Below are 12,034 nucleotides of genomic sequence, written 5' to 3'. Positions count from 1 at the left end.
TGGAGATAGGAAGAGCATGGAAAAATGTCTGCGATGAATTCAAGTCTTCAACTTCGCCTCATAATAACTTAACCAAAAAGATCAGCCAGATTCTCTTTCTTATGCTAGTAAGTGTTTGTGTAGCTGTTTTTAGACTCTGTGCAACGTCCACAAAATTGGGTCCGGACATGAACCGGACCTTTCCTTTCACACAGCAGCAGATTGTCCCAGTCAGATGAGTTCAAAACAACAGGAAAAAAGGAGCTTTCAGGTGAGGGATGGAAGGAGGCAGGACATAACTTGTAAATTCTGCTGTGAAAAACACGTTTCTGTTTATAGTACATATAGTACACAAACAGAGTCAGCTTATTATCAAAACCTCTCTAATCTTTCTTGGTGTCTTTTACATGAATAGCTCCAATTTTTTCATCCTTAGATATTTGCACTCTTTTTTTGTTTAGTTTTTTTTTGTTTTGCATCCATCGTCATCATCACCATTCACTCACCGTGAATTTTCAAGAAATTATCCTGCTGTATTCTCACATGCGCTCACCTGCACATTTTTCTGACATTTTACTTGGGGGCTGTCAGGAATAGTTTTAGAAAATGTTGGGTGTACCTGACATATGTGTTCCCACATGCAGCTCCTCAGAAAATGTTGTGTCTGAAAGCAGCTTTTACGTCTGAGGGAGTTTCTAAAGCAAAGTAAGTAGCTGGAAGTTTCTTGAGGCTTTATTCACAAACTGAAAACACATGGTTGAAGATCTGCTGCTCAGTATTTACATTCAGCTTGTTCTTATTGAACATAGTGTGCATGGATTCAAAGTGCATTTCTTGTTATGACTAAACCACTTTCAGCTGCACCATCTTTTGTTATTACTTAAAGGATCAGTGTGTAGAATTTAGTGACATCTAGAGGTGAAGTAGCATATTGCAGCTTAATACCCCTCATTTCACCCTCCCCTTCCAAACATGAAATAGAACCTATGGTGAACTTCAGTTGTCATGAAAACGCAAAAGGTGTTTAGTTTGTCCAGTTTGGACGACAGTAAAAAACATGGCGGCCTCCGCAGAGAGGACCCCCCTCCATGTAAATATTGAGTTTTTAAATACAAAGAGCTCATGCTATGGTAAAGAAAACAACAATTCATACAATTTAGATGAAACACACCAGTGAAAACCACTGGAATTATTTTATATTCAATTTCTGCCAAAAATCCCTTTCACCTAAATCTTATACACTGAACATTTAACTAGGCATAAAATCTTAAGGGTTACACTTCACCCGATGCATAATAATTTTTTCCACCTGTCACATAAAGAAAAAAAGAAACAAAAGGCTGTATCTCGGAATTTTTGAGGTAAATGTATGGTTCCCGTGTATGCTATGGTGCTTGCGACGTAAATGTCATCATCCACCCATGTCCGCTGGGGTATGCACTGACCTTTATGTGAATGACCATGTAAAGCCCAGAATTAATGACGAGTGACCACACTAACTGTATATGCATCATCTGTTCATACTCCAGATACAATCTGTTTGGTTGTTCAACACTTTCCAGTCCAGTTGGTGGCATGCATTTGGTTTGGTTACAAAGCCAAGAAGAAAAAGATCTTGGACGCTTGTTTTGAAGAGATTCTGTGCAAGGAGATCCGGTGATAACCCACATTTGTAAAACCACTCATTGAAGGAATATAAGGGGGTGAACTCATAATCGCAGATTGTGTTGCTCATGATAATTCTTCTTTGTTTAAATGGCTGTTGACAAACAATCTTATTGCACATTACTGCCACCTTTAGGAATGGAGTGAAATATGGGATCAGGCATGCATGGATGGAACACCTGACTAACGTGGAACATCATTTTCATAAGAATGGAACCGTGGGCACGTGCATGTTTTAGGAACGAGAATGCAACCTTTAGCATAGACATGGATCGCGTAAAGTATGATCGAGCCATAAGGAGGTGGTTTAACATGCTGAGTCAGAAGAGCAGGTATTAATCCATGATGATAACTAACCAAAATCAAACATCCCCTTATTGCATGTCATGTTACTATCAGCTGTAGGAGTGAATTCAGTGGCTGTCACCTTAGATGAACCTTGCTGTGGTTCATTTTCTCAAGCTGACTAAAGCGGCTGATGGGTTTTCTAACACACTCATCTGCTCACTCACTCTCTGCTTCTCCTTCTGCTCCTTTGCGCCGTCCCTAAATGACTCTGTCTTTCTCTCTTCTATCTCCATCTGCTACCACGTAGTATTGTTTATTCCTCTTCCTCTCTTCTTTTGCCATCACCATCTGCTTGCCTTCCTTTTTTTTCCTTCTTTTTGCTAGCAGTTCTCCCTGCCCGTCCATCTCTGCCTGTTGTGTTCAGGATTTTACCACATTACTTCACTGCATATACATTCCTCAGACACGTATGTAAACACGGATGCTTTCGGAAAGCTACAAGCCTATTTGCTTACTTATTGATGGGGCAGGATGCCCGAGCCTTGGAGTTTGGATGAGGTTAACAGTAGACGGCTGGAGACATTTTACAGATGCAATGCATTCCAAGACCTGCATAATTGATGAATACATGATGACTGACTCCACCTCTGAGGATCATCCAGATTAACCCCTTTGACTATGAAACCACACAGGAACCCAGCTATTGAAGCAACAATACCATCAAGAACAGATACTTATAACCAGATACTTATAAAACATCACAGTTGGCTCTACGGTGTATATTTTTGTAGTTTACACACATAAGGTCAAAAAGTGTTAGGTGAAGTTAAAACTGAATGAAGTGTTGAGGTTTTTAATTTTTATTGTCATAGATACAGATTGTCGTCTGCACATACGGTGACCAAAGGACTGTGGCCTGTTGTGAAGCTACAACTATAATGTTTCCTGAGTCGAAAATGAGCTCTGGGCTTTGGGGCCCTGTGATTATAACTCTGTTTGGCAATATCTGAGATCTGACACACAGCTTATCTCATACACACCTACACAAACACACACACACACACACACACACACACACACACACACACACACACACACACTGCTGCACAAATATTACAAAATATGTTTTCTCTATGTTCATCATCAGACTAAAGGCTATAAGTAACATAACATTTTAAAGTAGATGTGATATAATAATAATAAGGACGATGCCAAATATGAGAACTGATATGATGCACCACCGTTGCCATGGTGCCCAATGTTTCCGTGTCAGTTCCTGGAAGAGGCGAGGGAAGTAGTGGGACCAGGGCCAGCATGGCAGCATTACAGCATCAGGAACCACGGCAACAGACTCCCTGAACAGATTAAGATCTCTGTTTAAAGCCAGAGCCATGGAAGGAAAGAGTTTGGCTCAGATTTAAGTAATAGCTGCAAATACCCTAATATTTCAAGTACTTGGTTTTCATCTCTCTGTTCTCCTGGGAGATTTTCATATTTTAAATGCTCAAAATGACTAACTGTCCGCCTAAATCATATTTTACGTAACAGTCCAACATGAATCATGATGATGACCACAGGTGTCTGTATTTTAAAGGCACTGTGTGTAGAATTTAGTGATATCGAGTGTGGAAATTGCATGTTGCAGCTGCAACACCCATCACCTCACCCTCTCCTTCCAAACATGGAAAAGAACCCATTGTAGCCATCAGTTGTCATAAAAACTCAAAAGGTGTTTAGTTTGTCCAGTCTGGACTAATGTAAAAAACATAGCGGCCTCTGTAGAGAGGACCCCCTCCATGTAAATATAAAGTATTTAAATATAAAGGGTCTTTTCTGGAGTAAAGAAAACTACATTTCATACAATTAAGATGAAACAAACTAGTGAAAACATCATGAGGATTATTCTACATTAAATTTCTGCCAATAGATCCCTTTCACCTAAATCTTGCACACTGGACCTTTAACTGTCAAATAAGTAACAAAACACACATTTAAGATTTCATTTTAAATGAAGACAACAAGCTCAGAGAGACAACACAAGCTGGATGCCATCATGTAGAACCTGCCCTTCATCACTTTCAGTAAAACGGTCAAATTATTAACCATATTAAACAGAAAATGCTGCTTGTTCACCTTTCTAAGAGTAAAGTGGGTCATCCAGTAACCAGACGGTTTGGTTGTTTGATTCCCGGTTCCTCCAGTCTGAATGCCAAAGTGTCCTTGGGCATGACACTGACCCTACCTCTTCCCTGATGGCTGAGCCAGCAGTGTAGGAATGGGGTGTGATGGTAAATGTGCTGCCTGGTTGTACGACAGTCTGTGTGTGTGAATGTGACTTGTAGTGTAAAGTCCTTTGAGTGGTGGATAAGACTACAAAAAGTTGTATGATGTCCATTCATCATATGAAACATTACAAGAATGTTTGATTTATGAATTGTCTGCCACTGCTATGGTTGAGACTTGGTTAGGTTGACATGGTTGAAGTTAGCAGGAAAGATCACAGTCATGGCATTAGTCAGTTTTGTCTGTTGACAGGAAACAGTGTGAAAGAGTTTTTCTCATACACATACACATTAAAACAAGCCCTTCCTTCCTGAGATGCCTTCCCCACTACAGAAAAACAATTATTAAGTAATTTAGTTTGTAGCCATTGTCACAGATTCAGCATGTGTTGCCCCTGTACTTCCCCCACTTAAGGTCATGTTCTGAGAACTACATTTTGACACAGGTGATGTGTTTCATGTTCATGTTCTCTCTCAGAAAGTCTCATGTGTTTTCCAGTCTTTGTTTGTATGAACTTGAAACTTGACATTTTTTGGGGGGAGCTCTTAGTTTAACCTTTTCCAAATGACATTTGGTTGATTCATTGTAACTTGTCCAATATTGAGTTTTTGGAGTAGTGTAGCAGCCAAAGCTTTGAAAATTGCTTTTATCTCCTCCGCATCCTACAGGTCACCCTACACATGATGCTCCAACGGGATCAATGAGAAAACCTCAGCTGGTCCGCTGTGTGATAGCTGGTCTGGTACCGGTCGCTTTCATTCAATGCTCCTGTGTGTCTACTGTGTGGACATGGAAGCAAATTACACTGATTCCAACATTACAAATACTCAACAGCACTTAAAATGGTCATTTGTCCCAGTGTCACTTTTTTAATGGTACGTTTACATAATGGAGTGCTTTTGTAAAAGTCCGTTGAAAAATAAGGCAGAGCCCAAGCCCTTAAGGTTTAAAAGGTTCAGGTTATGGGTTGTCAAGTTACCACAATGAAATCCTGCTCAGGTATGTAAACATATTGCTTTTTTCTTGTCCTGTTGATAATAACATCTGCTGCATCTACTAACTTTACTAATCCAAACCCGGCTGTCCACAGCTCTGTGCTGAGTGATTAATCATAATTCATACTCTGATTAGAAACTGTTATGATGCACAGTGGTCATCTACACTCCAGGATTCCCGCAAACCTTCTGACAGAGTCAAAGAGTTGCTGGATAAAGAAAGTGCAACATCGCCAAAGGTTGTGTTAATCAGAGCATCGCTCAGAACAAGTGTTTAGCAGATGCTGCAAAATGATCAAACATAATGAGAGAAGGGCTTACAGAGCCACTTCAGTTCATCTGAGGTCAACATCAAAGTTGTAGCTCTACCCATAATCCCACCAGATCTACACTGCGAATCAGAGCTGGCTTCAAAAGGTAATCACTCCTTATAGTAACAACACTGAATTCTCAGAACTTTATCCTCTTTCCCGCTCACTTGTTCACCTCATTTGTCTTCCTCTTCTCACCCTCCTCAACCCTCCCCTGCTTCAAGTCCCCTCTTTCCCTCCTTTTGTTCTTTTCTCTGTGTGTCAGGCTCCTTGCTGAGTGCGGACGCCTCAGTCCAGCTCTGACCTACGATCAATTTATCTCAGTCAGTCAGTCAGCCAACAAATCTGTTTTTCAATCAGTCATGATACAAACACGCAGCCCAGCACAACCAGTGAGTCATCCAACCATACAATCAGCCATTTATAATGTAAAAAAGGAAGTTTTTCCATAAGCCCACAATAATGAACACAGATCTGACTCGCCATATCATTTTATGAAAACACTCACCAGAATAAATGTGAAAAAAATATTGTTACATCGTAAGTAAAGAGTAAACCTCAGACGGACATTAACTTGATGGAGAGAGATATAATCAGAAGGACAAAAAGTACAGAAACACAACATAGTGAAGGACAGGCACAGAGTGACTGACAGAACATGAATGTCCACCGACAGGCAGCATGTTTTTCACCTGACTTAAACTCAGTTGGCATCATTGTTGGCAACCTTCTCATTATTACTGAGTGTTTTACTTTGTCTGTGTCAAGGTTTCTAGTTCAAACTGAGATTCTTATGGTTGTTTCTTACTCAAGAGAGTAGTAGGACAGTCACCAGTAGCCATGTTGCTAGGCTTTTTCTTATTTTTAGCAATGAGAATAGTGTCTTCAGCTAAATCAACAGTTTCCATGCTCATTTGAATTTGTGTTTAAAAAAAACTGATTGGAAACGGAGGGAATTCCCCCCTAAAATATTCAGTTTTGAAATATTGCTTATGCTTGATTGGCTGAAAGTGCAACGTTCAAAAAGCTAACAGATAAATCAGAACATCCATGAAGGATTATATGGTGGCCACAAAACGGTGGAAAACATCAGATGTTACTGGACTGGTGAAGAGACTGTAACCTTCCTCACATTAATACACAATACAGACATATTTCAGCTGTGTGCTCGGGCTCACCAGCACGTATCAGCATCATGTTAGTAGCCAGTGAAAAGGTCAATCAGTCACTCTGTTAACTTTAATACAGTCAGACCATCAGTCCTCAGAGACATCAGCAGAGCTGCAGCAGTCTGTCTCACCCTGCAGGAGGACATCAGCATGAGCCACCTGACAGCAGGCTACCAGAGACCGGTCAGAATAACACAGGCCGATTGGCTGATTCACAGACACACACTCACACAGCTGTTTGTTTTGGACAGATGAGGAGAGGAGCAGAGATTGAGATGTTTTCCACCTCCCCTCAGCGTGTGATTCAGATAGGAGGGCTGGAGAGGAAGGGTGAGGTATTGTCTCGTGGTTTTTGGAGAATGAACTCATTCCCCCGCATTGGGCAGTGAGAGAGGAGGAGAAACAGAGGAGAGGTGGATGTAGGTCAGGATGATGTGACACGCAGGGCCAGACGTGGTTTTTCAGACAGACTTAAAAAAACCACCAGCGGTGATGGAAACGATGTGTTTCGACTTGGTCTCAAAGCCACAAAAATCCTGCCTACAAAGCCTTGGCACACAGGGGCTGTCAGTGACTCTGCCTGAGAAATATGTTGGGGCGGGAGTGGCTGTAAACAGCTGTGCCACTTGTTATCCTCCATTTGCTACAGTGTTCAGACACTCTCTCCGTGGCAGCTCATTTTTAATGTTTTTTAAAAAGAGCACTGATGCTTCCCAGCACTTGTAGCATGTTTTTTTTTTTAAAGATAAACCAAAACTGCCATCTGCAATGAGGAGAGCTTGTTCTTGAAACACATTAGCTCCAATCCTTATTGTACTCGCACATGTGAAAGGACAGAAGACAACACTTAGGACGATGAACAGTCTGTGTTGAACATTTTAAAACAGAGGAGGAACTGGTGAAATCAGCAACACAAGACTACAATTGCAAATTTAGCCATTTACTGTAACAACATGAAACTGTTTCTCAGCTGAAATGTGAAATCAGCAGCTGTACAGCGTCTGTGTCCTGTACTGCTGTTGCTTTTTCATGTTGCCTGTTTACGCTGAAAGAAGAAGAGGAATATTCGCTGTCCAAGACCACATATGGCATGTTTGGTGACCTTCCGTGAGATGAAAAAAGTTTTTGATCCTGTTTTACAGTGGTGTTGTCAGTGCTGTCTGCACGAAAGCAATTGCTCTCACAACCCTGCACTGGTAAAACCAACAGCCAGTTGTATACTTGGCTTGATTTAACCCTCATGAATGGCGGCACATCTCTGTCTGTCTGTCTATTTATCTACTTTTGAGTAACTAAAGCTGCTTTCAGACTTGCACTGAATTCCAGATAATCTCCTGAAATGATCCAGAGGGGATAGAAAATATTCTCTGTCAGTTTCTCCTGTCAGCCCCCTAGTAAAAACTCTGGATAATGTCGGAGTGAGCCGTTATGAGAACATAGCAGGCGATTATATGGCGGATTCACCACAAATGAGTGGACATGTTAAAGACTTCTCAAACACCCAACAGATGCCAAACTGAAAAAAATGATGCAAATATCTCTGGATGAAAAAGAGGTGTCATAGATGTCTTAAGAAGACAATGAGATTTGAGAGCTTTTGGTAGTACTGGCCGGAACTAGTTTTGTAAACAAAACCTGATCTTCACAGCAGAATTGATGCGTTATATCCTGAATGCTGTGCCCCCCCCTCACCTGAACGCTCCACATTTTCTCCTGAGCGTGTCTGTCTGGAGAATCTCCTGCTTCCCTTGCTCATTTGTGGAAGACAATCCCCATCATGTGGAAACTCTCCCAGAGTGCATTTCTAAAAACAGCTTTATAGACCGAGTTGAAGTAATGTTTTCCAGAGCCCTTGTATCTGCTTATTCTTGAAGAGAATATCATGACACGATTGAGACCACACTATATCTACAGGTAACTACAGCCATCGGCCAGTTAGCTTAGCTTGGCATACAGACCACGAAACAGGGCCAACAGCTATCCTATAGCTATGTCTAAACGTCAAAAATTAACATGTTGAGTCTGTAGCCTACGGGAACAGAGGGCTCTGTGCGTAGTCATATTGGTTTGTGACGCGATGGTAAACACAGGTGAGTGGTTCGTGCTTCTTAACAGAATGTTTGGTTTGTGGGCGTGTAGCCCCCTGGAGCTTCGGGGGATACTGCAGTGATTTTAGCACCAGTGACGTCATTAAAGATTAAGTGCATAAGCATTTAAATGCACAACAACAGGGATGAAGATCCGCTCCCTCGAGCTAACATTACAGATTGCAAATGTTGCATGCTTTTTCATCAGTCAGTAAGATTAACAACATGCCTGTATGAAGTATGACGAGCTCAATCAGGTTTCATTTGTCAAATGTTATTAGCCATATCTAGGCTAACAATGTGAATAGTCTGATAATGATTACATTTCAAACGTAATTTCCAAAGACGCTGGCTGGACATGTATTTGGCCATTTTCACAATGAATACACCCTATGGAAGTTGTTAGGGTGTTTTTACACATGCATTAATGTAGAATCTGGGTTGTACTGTTGTCAAAATGTTTTTTATGCAAACTATAGCTAGATAAAAAAAAAAGTGGAGGAAAAAGTCCAATATTTACAATATTTGATCTAATGGAGTAGATGTATGAAGTACTATGAAATTGCAACACTCAAGTAAAGTAGTCCCCAAAATTTGTTTCCACAAATAATAGTTTACCCATCTTTTTTTAACATTGCAGCTCTGGACAAGATATGTGCCAGACTAGTTCTTGTCCAGGCGTAGGCAGCTTCCTGGAGTGTCCACTGCTCTGGCAACCTTTTGATGCGAGACACTCCAGGATGTCACTGCGGCTGCCAGGAAATGGTTTGGTGCAATGTAGTTTCGAATGTAATATGCAGATATGAAATGCTTATATAGCAGTACATATAGCAAACATATTTTTAAAGGTAATATATAGACTTTTCACAACAAGGACCCAATGAAGAATTATTTTCATTCCTTGTGTTAACTGTTGGATGGTCTTTCAAATTCTGCATTTCCCACATCAGGATGACCCTCCACCTTTTAATCCACTTGGCCAGCACCTTAATAAACTACATGAATAATAATACCGTCATTAATGAGCTTCGATACAAATGAGACAAACGTGCTCTCAATGATGAATTAACATAAAATGGTTTAGATTAATTTGTATGTTACTTGGATTAGGGTTTAAATGCTATTTATACTCACTGACGGGGACGAGAGAGGCAACCTCTGGCCCTCATTAGCTGGCTGGTGGTAGTCTGTTTTAATCCCAGGTAATCCTGTCTCGGTCCGGCCCTAACCTTTATCTCACTGCTGAAATAGAAACACATTTGTAAATGTGTTTCAAACGTCGTCCCATTTCACTAGACAAAAGTATACATGGATGCTTTTGAATCAAAATTCCCCCAAAATATTAATGACCTGCCTTGCTTCGGCTCTTCTATTTTATGCCTTATGTATGTGTGCATATGTTTTTTTGAAATGTGGGTATTTGCCGCCTGCAACACATAACAGCAGCGAGGATTTGAAAACTGTTACATCACCACTGAGACATGAATGAGACACAGTGACCTTTAGATAATCCGATAACAATATCAAATCCTTTGTGATCATATTATCATAAACGTAGGAGCCAGATGGTCGGGATGAAGACAGTGAAGCTGCGGGCTGTTGTGTGCCGGTGTACGACACACTCTGTGGGGTCAGAGGTCACTCTCCAGCCGCGTTGGTGTGGATGCTGTTTGGGTGGCTGGATTAGTCAATGCTGTTTTCCAGGAAGTTACACCATGGAGGTAGTGCATTCTGGGAATTTGCAAAGATAGAAATCATACAAATTGATACACACACACAAACACATTCAAGCATACAGACACAGAAACACGCACACCCGTACTCAGCTCAGTGGGGAACAGATGAAGGTGGGGGAGGAATAAGTGTGAATATGAATCACTGGAATTAACTGGAAATTGTGAAGAAACAATTGTGTGCTTCACTTTGGACTTCTGGATGCAGAGTTAGCACAGATCAGGTTGGAGATAAATGAGGGGGAAAAACTCAGTACATTGATTACTTCCTTTATCACGTCCCTGACAGCTCCCCGGGGTTTCATTTTCCTCTTTATGGACTCCAGGAAAAATTGATACAGTTGGTAAATGCACGGTTAGAATGATTTTTTTTGAATTTCTGTTTCAACCTGTCTTTTCTGAATGGACGGTTTGCTTTTCATTTAATATTAATTAAATAATACAAATTAAACAAAGTCCAAAGAGCTTCTTTGTTTTTGAACATATAGCATTAATATCAATCACATGTGACTGCCTCCATCTAATGCTACGTTTCTGTTTGAAAATGAATCTCTACTATGGATACGTCTGTAGAGTTTTAGAGTTGCAAAAACTGAAAAGTTTGGAAACCGCTGGCCTGGTTTTAGTTTGAAAACTCCATGACTGCATTTTAGTTTGGACGGACAGAAACAGAGATGTGTGGGAACGATGAAGTAGACAATCACAAACACTTGCTAATTGGATCTTTTCAGTCATGACCTAATCTTCCCTGATTTGTCAAGCTCCTTTCACATGACCCCCTTCTGGAAGAAAACAACCAGCATCAGCCTTAGATACCAGTGCAGAACACAACGTGGATAATCAAGCATTGCTAACCCAAGCTGCTATTTGAGAAATCTATGACAATTTTGCATCTGACACCTAAATGCTTCCTATTTACACCATGCCGATTGTCTGTGAGTGGTAACGTGATATGGACTGGGATGTGTGTGTGGCCAGAGATCTGTTTGAGACTGAATACCTTACTATGAGATTGAATACCTTACTATGCTTTCAAATGACAACAGAGTAGTGTGGATGTAGCCTAGAGAAGCATTCCTCCAGTACGGGTTGATTCTCTGTCTATCTAAAGATGCACAGACTTTGATCAGTGCTTCAGGGTGTGGTTCATGTCAGCTCTACGTTGCACCGAGTTAACAGGCAGTGTCTTAGAGGCCTGCGAGGTCTGCAATCCGCCGCCAAAAGGGAGGTCTCACTCTATACATGCATTCCTTATGAAAACATAGGTATGTGGAATTAATCAGCCCAATGATTTACTATGCACAGATAATGAGACGCTGTGGTTGGGAATATGAAGGCACGGATGAATTTACATTTTTAACAGGTGCTGTCGGCAGTCAGACTTACCGCACATGCATGTGGAATGACACATGCATGCACACATATACTGTAAGTATAGAGCAATGATGCAGAGGCATACTGTGAAATCACAATCGAGTGTCTCAATGCGTTGATACACCTCCCCCATCATGGACACATGCTTCG

Source organism: Paralichthys olivaceus, chromosome 6 (assembly GCF_024713975.1).
Source record: "Paralichthys olivaceus isolate ysfri-2021 chromosome 6, ASM2471397v2, whole genome shotgun sequence".
Classification (NCBI taxonomy): Eukaryota; Metazoa; Chordata; class Actinopteri; order Pleuronectiformes; family Paralichthyidae; genus Paralichthys; species Paralichthys olivaceus.
Note: the sequence above shows the minus strand (reverse complement) of the source record.